The 9,516-nt window shown below is 47.9% G+C and overlaps 1 protein-coding gene across 1 annotated transcript in view; it reads right to left on the bottom strand.

Moving 5' to 3' along the window:
• The window catches only part of TMCC2 (transmembrane and coiled-coil domain family 2), a 607,696-nt gene that overhangs the window by 493,541 nt on the left and 104,639 nt on the right, over window positions 1-9,516 (bottom strand). The window lies entirely within an intron of this gene.

Below are 9,516 nucleotides of genomic sequence, written 5' to 3'. Positions count from 1 at the left end.
CTGGGCTATGAAGAAAGCAGGGAGGACGAAGAAAGTTCCGATTCATATATTTATTCAAAATAATAATTCAGTAAAGGGTTAACTGACAAGTTGTTAATCATCATATTATACTGAAGTATTGCAGGAATAATATGCAAGAGAAAACTCAAAAATAAATAAAAGAAATGTTCATGGAAACATATGCAAAACAAGCTGATGAATAAATGTTGGATTGTCCAGATATAAACAAGCTTTGATGCAGAACTGCAGAATGTGATTAACTGGATAATGCAGACATGAAGAGATAACTGTAAGGATTTGCAATGGAGTTTTGAGAGTTAACTGAGAGACTGTGAAGAATTATCCTTGTTATGACAACATAGCAAATATAAACAAACTTTGATGCTGAACTGTAGAATGTTATTAACTGGATAATGCAGACATGAAGAGATAACTGTAAGAATTAGCAATGGAGCTTTGAGAGTTAACTGAGAGACTGTGATGAATTATCCTTGTAAAGACAACATAGCAAAAAGTACTGAATTGGGTTACTTGCGGGTTCCGGAGATCACTGTGAAACTGTAGTAGAAGACAAGGTGATGAATGGGTTAAATGCAGAGTTGAACAAACGAACAGCTGAGAGAAATGAGATCCTGCAGACTTTGTAGGATAGGCAGACTGACAAGGTAACCTCATGCAGGACACTGGGAATCCAAGTATTTCCAATAGGTGTGCAATTGACTGATAGCACAATGGAGAGCCGGTAGATCTTTGGCAGTGAAGGCTGCAAACGGACCTCTGGGAACGGAGGCGATATCTGGACCACGGGAATCACACAGGAATGCACGGAGAGAGTTCAGAGCTAGAGCACAGCTTTGATACAACAAAGCACTGGCCCAGAGTAACATAATCCCAGCCTACTTAAAGGCAGCACAAGCACGGGATTGGCTTACACCTGCCCACAGGTGTTTTCACAAGTGCTCTGTATTAGCTATTTGGTCTCCAACATGGCCACCTCCTATACAGCAGACACACTGCAGTGCCTTAGGCCATTTGGTCCCCGCACTCACAGTTCCCAGACTCTGCATTACCTGTGCCATTGATCATGCCGTGTCCCCACACGGGCGCACAGCACCGCAAGCAACCGCACTGGCAATGGATGAACCCCAGAACCCGCAGAGGTGAGAGACCGGTTCGTGACAGGGGCCTTCCTGGCCTCACACCAAGCAACATATTTTCGCCATATACGGTGATAATGTTTTGCTGTCACGTCCTTCCTAGCCTTTATCAGCGTAGGAATAACCTCATCAGGAATGCCTTTTTCCGCTAGGATCCGGCGTTCAACCGCCATGCCGTCAAACGCAGCCGTGGTAAGTCTTGGAACAGACAGGGCCCCTGTTGCAACAGATCCTGTCTGAGAGGCAGAGGCCATGGGTCCTCTGTGAGCATTTCTAGCAGTTCCGGATACCAAAGCCCTTCTTGGCCAATCCGGAACAATGAGTATTGTTCTCACTCCTCTTTTTCTTACGATTCTCAGCACCTTGTGTATGAGAGGAAGAGGAGGAAACACATAAACCGACTGGAACACCCACGGTGTCACTAGTGCGTTCACAGCTATCGCCTGAGGGTCTCTTGACCTGGCGCAATACCTTTGTAGCTTTTTTTGAGGCGGGATGCCATCATGTCCACCTGTGGCAGTTCCCATTGATTTGTAATCTGTGTGAAGACTTCTTGATGAAGTCCCCACTCTCCCGGGTGGAGGTCGTGCCTGCTGAGGAAGTCTGCTTCCCAGTTGTCCACTCCCGGAATGAACACTGCTGACAGTGCTTGCATGTGATTCTCCGCCCAGCGAAGAATACTGGTGGCTTCTGCCATTGCCACCCTGCTTCTTGTGCCGCCCTGGCGGTTTACATGAGCCACTGCGGTGATGTTGTCTGACTGAATCAGCACCGATTGGTTGCGTAGCAGAGGCTCCGCTTGACTCAGGGCGTTGTATATGGCCCTTAGTTCCAGGATATTAATGTGCAGACAAGTCTCTTGACTTGACCACAGCCCCTGGAAGTTTCTTCCCTGAGTGACTGCCCCCCACCCTCGGAGGCTTGCATCCGTGGTCACCAGGACCCAGTCCTGTATGCCGAACCTGCAGCCCTCGAGAAGGTGAGCACTCTGCAGCCACCACAGAAGAGACACCCTGGCCTTGGGGGATAGGGTGATCAGCCGATGCTTCTGAAGATGCGATCTGGACCACTTGTCCAACAGATCCCACTGAAAGGTCCTCGCATGGAACCTGCCGAAGGGAATGGCTTCGTATGATGCCACCATCTTTCCCAGGACTCGCGTGCATAGATGCACCGACACCTGTTTTGGTTTTAAGAGGTCTTTGACCAGAGTCACAAGCTCCTGGGCCTTCTCCTCTGGGAGAAACACCTTCTTCTGGTCTGTGTCCAGAATCATGCCCAGGAAGGGCAGACTCGTCGTAGGAATCAGCTGCGACTTTGGAATATTCAGAATCCAGCCGTGCTGTTGTAACACCTCCCGAGAGTGTGCTACGCTGATCAGCAACTGCTCTCTGGACCTCGCCTTTATGAGGAGATCGTCCAAGTATGGGATAATTGTAACTCCTTGCTTTCGCAGACGCACCATCATTTCTGCCATTACCTTGGTAAATATTCTCGGTGCCGTGGACAGACCAAACGGCAACGTCTGGAATTGGTAATGACAGTCCTGTACCACAAATCTGAGGTACTCCTGATGAGGTGGATAAATGGGGACATGCAGGTAAGCATCCTTTATGTCCAGAGACAACATAAAATCCCCCTCTTCCAGGCTTGCCATGACCGCCCTGAGCGATTCCATCTTGAACTTGAATCTTTTCAGGTAAATGTTCAGGGATTTTAAATTCAATATAGGTCTGACCGAACCGTCCGGTTTCGGAACCACAAACATTGTGGAATAGTAACCCCTTCCCTGTTGAGGGAGGGGAACCTTTACCACCACCTGCTGGAGATATAATTTGTGAATTGCCGCTAACACTACTTCCCTTTCTACGGGGGAAGCTGGCAGGGCCGATTTGAGGTAACGATGAGGGGGCATCACTTCGAATCCCTGAGACACAATCTGTATAGCCCAGGGATCTGCCCGTGAGCGAACCCACTTGTGGCTGAAATTTCGGAGACGCGCCCCCACCGCTCCTGGCTCCACCTGTGGAGCCCCAGCGTCATGCAGTGGATTTAGTGGAAGCTGGCGAGGACTTCTGTTCCTGGGAACTAGCTGTATTGTGCAGCTTCTTTCCTCTACCCCTGCCTCTGGCAAGAAAGGACGCACCTCTGACTTTCTTGCCTCTTTGCGATCGAAAGGACTGCATTTGGTAATACGGTGCTTTCTTAGGTTGTGAGGGAATATATGGCAAAACATTTGACTTCCCAGCCGTAGCTGTGGAAACTAGGTCCGAGAGACCGTCCCCAAACAATTCCTCACCCTTATAAGGTAAAACCTCCATGTGCTTTTTTGAGTCGGCATCACCTGTCCATTGCCGAGTCCACAGGACCCTTCTGGCAGAAATTGACATTGCATTTATTCAAGAGCCTAGTAGGCAAATGTCTCTCTGGGCATCCTTCATGTATAGGACAGCGTCTTTTATATGCCCCAGGGTCAGCAATATAGTATCCTTGTCCAAGGTATCAAGCTCCTCAGACAGACAGGGCCGGTGCAAGGTTTCTCAGCACCCTAGGCAAATAGTCAACGCCCCCCCCCCCCCCCCTGCCAAAATACAGAGCCCTCAGGTAAAATTTAGGGATAGGATATTAGGGTTGTTTTAGCAGTTTGGGTTAAGGCACAGGTTCCCAAACGCGGTCTCCAAGGAACCCCAACGGTCCAGGTTTTAGGTATATCCATGGCTCAGCACAGATGGGTAAATCAAATTGACTAGGGTGCTAATTAAGTCACCTGTGGCCAAGCATGGATACATTTAAAACATGTGTGTGTGTGTATGTGTATATATATATATATATATATATATACATACACACACACAGTCGTCGAAGTGGAAATTTTAAGGTTGTAATTATGTGCGCGCTGCTCCGAAAAAGGGTGCGTGGCCACTCCATAGGGGGCATGCCATCAGTGTAGTTTACCACCCCTTATACACATTTTGCACCACAACAGTAGGACCCCTTATACTTTCTAGTACTGGTGCCCCTTTCACATTATACCACACAGTTTGAGCCAAAAATCACATTATAGCACACGGTATGAGGCGAAATTTACATTATAGCACATGGTATGAGCCGAAATTGACATTATAGCACACGGTATGAGCCGAAATTCACGTTATAGCACACAGAATGAGCCGAAATTCACGTTATACCACATGGAATGAGGCGAAATTCACATAGCACACGGTATGAGCCGAAATTCACATTATAGCACACAGTATGAGCCGAAAATCACACTATAGCACATGGTATGAGCCGAAATTCACACTATAGCACACGGTATGAGCCAAAATTCACATGATACCACACAGCATGAGCCGAAAATCACATTATAGCACATGGTATGAGCCAAAATTAACATTAGAGCACACGGTATGAGCCAAAATTCACATTAGAGCACACGGAATAAGCTGAAATTCACATTATGCCACATGGAATGAGCCGAAATTCACATTATGCCACACACATAGCCACATATCTACACACACATGCATATATATATTTACACACACAGCCATATTTACACACAAATCCCACCATGACACTCTCCTCCATCAGTTTCCCTCTGCTCACCAGTTGCCGGGTAGCTGGGGGTATCAGCATACGGGAGCTGGAGCCGGGCCTCTGTGCTGTGGAGCGGGAGCCGGCCACCCGAGTTGTTATCAGGAGAAAGCCAGAGCTGGGCAGCGGAGCTGTCAGGGGGGCAGGAGTCGGAGCCTTGGCGTAAGCATGCTGCATGTGGGAGCCGAACCTTGCAGCCGCACTTGTCAGGGCTCAGGGACAGGTGCCAATCAGGAGCTGCTGCTACTGATTGGCTGCCGGTCTGCGGCAGATTTTAAATAGTAGCGCTGATGTCAGCTTGATGTGGTGGCGGACCATCGGGGGACAGTGCTCAAAGAAGTGCCGGTATACCATACCGTTGTATACCGGTCCACTTCAGGCACTGTAATATATATATATATATATATATATATATATATATATCTGTAACTATGTCTGCACCTGTTATTTGAATGCTTTGAATACACGTTTATATGCTTTCTAAATTCTGTGGAGGGGGGACAATTAGGGTCAAGCTGCAGGAAGGGCGTGTTAGGGTTTAGGGGGGGTGGGGGTTAGGGATCAGGGTTAGCTTACTTAATTAGTAAGTGTCAGGATTTTTTGGCTGGAAAGGATGGAAAGGATACGCCATAAGTAACCGTTTGGAAATCTGCATTTTCCTATCAGGAGAATCCCAAGCTTTTTCACATAACTCATTTAACTCACGTGAAGGGGGAAAAGTCACTTCTTGCCTTTTCTCCCCAAACATATAAACCCTCTTGGCAGGGACAGGGTTTTCCTCTGAGATGTGCAATATATCCTTCATTGCTATAATCATGTAGCGGATGGCTTTAGCCATTTTAGGCTGCAACTTTGCATCCTCGCCATCGACACTGGAGTCAGAATCCGTGTCGATATCCGTGTCAACAATTTGGGATAGTGGGCGCTTCTGAGACCCTGATGGCCTCTGCGCTGTAGGATCAGGCATGGGTTGGGACCCTGACTGTCCCAAGGCATCAGCTTTATCCAACCTTTTATGCAAGGAGTTTACATTATCATTTAACACCTTCCACATATCCATCCAATCAGGTGTCGGCGCCATCGGCGGAGACACCACATTCATCTGCACCTGCTCTGCTTCCACATAGCCTCCCTCGTCAAACATGTCGACACAAGCGTACCGACACACCACACACACACAGGGGATGCTCTATTTGAGGACAGAACCCCCACAAGGCCTTTTGGAGAGACAGAGAGAGAGTATGCCAGCATACACCCCAGCGCTATATGACCCAGGAATTACACAGTAACTTAGTGTTAATTCAGTAGCTGCTGTATATACTGATATTGCGCTAAATTTATGTGCCCCCCCTCTCTTTTTACCCTCTTTCTACCGTGAATCTGCAGGGGAGAGCCTGGGGAGCTTCCTCTCAGCGGAGCTGTGGAGAGAAAGTGGCGCTGGTGAGTGCTGAGGAAGAAGCCCCGCCCCCTCAGCGGCGGACTTCTTGTGTAAAATAATGGCGGGGGCTCATGCATAAATGTATATATGCCCTTTTATGCCAAGAGGTACTTAATTTCTGCCCAGGGCGCCCCCCCCCCCCCCCACCTGCGCCCTGCACCCTACAGTGACCGGAGAGTGTGTATTTGATGTGGGAGAAATGGCTACCTCATATGAAGACTGGAGTCTTCTGCCGCCGCTTTTGACGTCTTCTTGCTTCACACGCCGGCTTCTGGCTCTGCGAGGGGCAGAGCCGGCCATAGGCATAGGCAAACTAGGCAATTGCCTAGGGCATTTGATATGCCAAGGGGCATCATCAGCTTCTGCTGATTAAAATGATATGCGGCATGCCTATATTCTGTATGTAGCATTTCATATGCAGATACAGCCACAGTCTCACACAGAATATAGGCATGCTGCATATCAGTTTAATCGGCAGAAGCTGCTTGTGCATCCTAGCCACATAGCAATGCAAATAAGATGAATTTTCATTAAAAAAAAGGTGCCCGACATTAGCATTGATGCAAGATTTGTGAGGACACATCTGTATCCAAGCAGAGGCAGAGGTCACAGTGTTAGTGGAAGTGTGAGTGCTGTGTGCATGTGAGTGGGTTGGTTGTGCAGTAGTGTTCAGAATATGTGTAAGGAGCATTATGTGTGTCATGTAAAAATGCTTTAATAATGTGCAACATATGTGTAAAGGGACACTATGTGTGTCATTATGTGTATAAGGGCATTAATAATGTGCGGCATATGTGTAACAGGGTACTACTGTATGTGTGTCATTATGTGTATAGGGGCACTAATAATGTGCAGCAAATGTGTAGGGGGCACTATGTGTGTCATTATGTGTATAAGGGCATTAATAATGTGCGGCATATGTGTAAGGGACATTATGTGTAAAAGGGCATTAATAAAGGTTGTCATAATGTGTAAGGCGCATTATGTTTATAAGGACATTAATGTGTCTCATATGTGTAAGGGGCATTACTGTGTGGAATTGTGTATAAATGCATTACTAATGTGTGGCATTATGTGTATAAGGTGCTCTACTATGTGGCGTTGCATATAGAAAGGGCACTACTGTGTCGTCTAATGTGAATAAAGAGCAATAAGGTGTGGTGTAATGTGAATAAGGAGCAATTCAGTGTGATGTAATGTGAATAAGGGGCTCTACTGTGAGGCGTAACGTTTATAAGGTAAAGTGATACTACTGTGGGATGTAATATGAATTATGGACACTATCGCAAGATAAAATGTGAATAAAGTTGCAGCACTGTGTGGAGTAATTGGAATTGGGGTTACTATTGTGTGGCCATGCTCCTTCCCAGCAAGAAGATGCCCCTTTTTGGGCTGTGCGTCAAATGTGCGAACTGTTCCTATTTAAAATATAGGGGATACAAGGACTGCTATGGGTGAGGGGTGATGGTGCTGGGAAAGAGGTGAAAGGTCAGAGGCGGAACCAGCGGTGGTGCTAGGGGGCACCAGCCAAAATCTTGCCTAGGGCATCATATTGGTTAGGGCCAGCTCTGGCGAGGGGGACGGCGGCGCGGCTCCGGGATCGGACGACCAAGGGTGCGTTCCTGTGTTCGATCCCTCTGGAGCTAATGGTGTCCAGTAGCCTAAGAAGCATGACCTATCCGCAGTTAGTAGGTCTGCTTCTCTCCCTTCAGTCCCACGTAGCCGAGAGCCTGTTGCCAGCAGATCTCTCTGAAAATAAAAAATCCTAACAAAATACTTTTTTATTAGCAAGCTCAGGAGAGCTCACTAAAATGCACCCAGCTCGTCCGGGCACAGATTCTAACTGAGGTCTGGAGGAGGGGCAAAGAGGGAGGAGCCAGTGCACACCAGTAGTCCTAATTCTTTCTTAAAGTGCCCTGTCTCCTGCGGAGCCCGTCTATTCCCCATGGTCCTAACGGAGTCCCCAGCATCCACTAGGACGTTAGAGAAAATATGGATGTTTTGTGAATATGCCAATGTGGTACCCCCATAAAATGGGGTCACCACTTTATCAGTTAGTGTCCCCATGTCTCCAATTGTTCATATCCAGGGATTGCACTTCTGACTGCAGTCACTGTATTTTAATATTTTTGTAGTGAAGTGCTGCACCACTCAGCCCTAACAGAGCATCCAGGTGACCTTTATATGACCCTTTCTCCAGGGCCCTCACTGAGCACGTGCATGAGAGTTTGGCAAGGGTCCCTGAGCAACCAGCAACACAAATTCCCAGGAAAATCCCGCCATCTGATTGGGGACTCGGGTTGTAGGGTAAAAGAGCCTGGGAATCGGCTGTCTCAAAGGGAATTCAGGCCAGTAAGGTGACAGAGGAGAGGCAGATCTCTGAGCAGGAAAGGCATAAGAGAAGCAGCAGAGGAGAAAGATGGGGCTCACACACAGATGGGAATGTACCTGTGGAGCACTCTCACCATGTAGCGATAGGAGTACAGTGTGGTCTGGTGGGGGAAAGGGGATGCCCAGAGTCTTGGAAGATCAGTCTGCGGGAAAGGATGATTAGGGAGGTTAGGAGTAGTTTACTCACCAAATAGGTGTCGAGATCCAGAGAGTCGGGATGCTGTTGTCGGTATTCTGACAGCCTGCATCCCAAGCGCTGGGATCCCGATATCATCCCATGACCGGATGCGTCCTTGCTACCTTCGCTAAATGATCACAGATTGGTTTTGGGCTTCATGGGACCTGGGCCTATAGGGGATTCCCTCTTACCATCACTATCTGCCTGTCACTGGCTCCAACCCTCTGTGCAGTGGGCAGGTATTTTGCTGCCACCACCAGGTTCCATCAATGCAGCACCTGAAACCGTGGTTTTACTCAGGTTCCTACCGTGGACACCTGAAACCGCTTGCTGCTGTGTATGTGTAGACACGCTGCTACCATACCTCCCGGTTCGTGGTGGCTGGTTCCCCATTGGTCACTGACTATTGAACAGGCCCTGCATAGGTAGCTGGCAGAGCTTGGAGACGCTGGGCTCACTCCAGGACAGTCGGAAAATGGATCAGCATTTTGCACAATTATGTTAGTGTCAGGATATGGATGCACTTGGAAAAGCAAGCTGTTTATTGCTCACAAAGTCTACGACCATCGCTAAAGGTGCTAAGGACAAGTCACTAGAGATGAGCGGATTCGGTTTTACTCGGTTCTCAAAACGGCATCTCACTACATGAAATATGTTTACAGCAGGTATCGCTCTTCTCATTCAGAAGAGATTTCTCTCTATCAGTGCTCATATGCTCTCTCTCTCTCTCTCTCTCTCTCTCTCTCTGTCTCTCT

This window comes from Pseudophryne corroboree, chromosome 2 (assembly GCF_028390025.1).
Source record: "Pseudophryne corroboree isolate aPseCor3 chromosome 2, aPseCor3.hap2, whole genome shotgun sequence".
Lineage (NCBI taxonomy): Eukaryota > Metazoa > Chordata > Amphibia > Anura > Myobatrachidae > Pseudophryne > Pseudophryne corroboree.
This window is presented reverse-complemented; position numbering and strand designations above follow the sequence as displayed.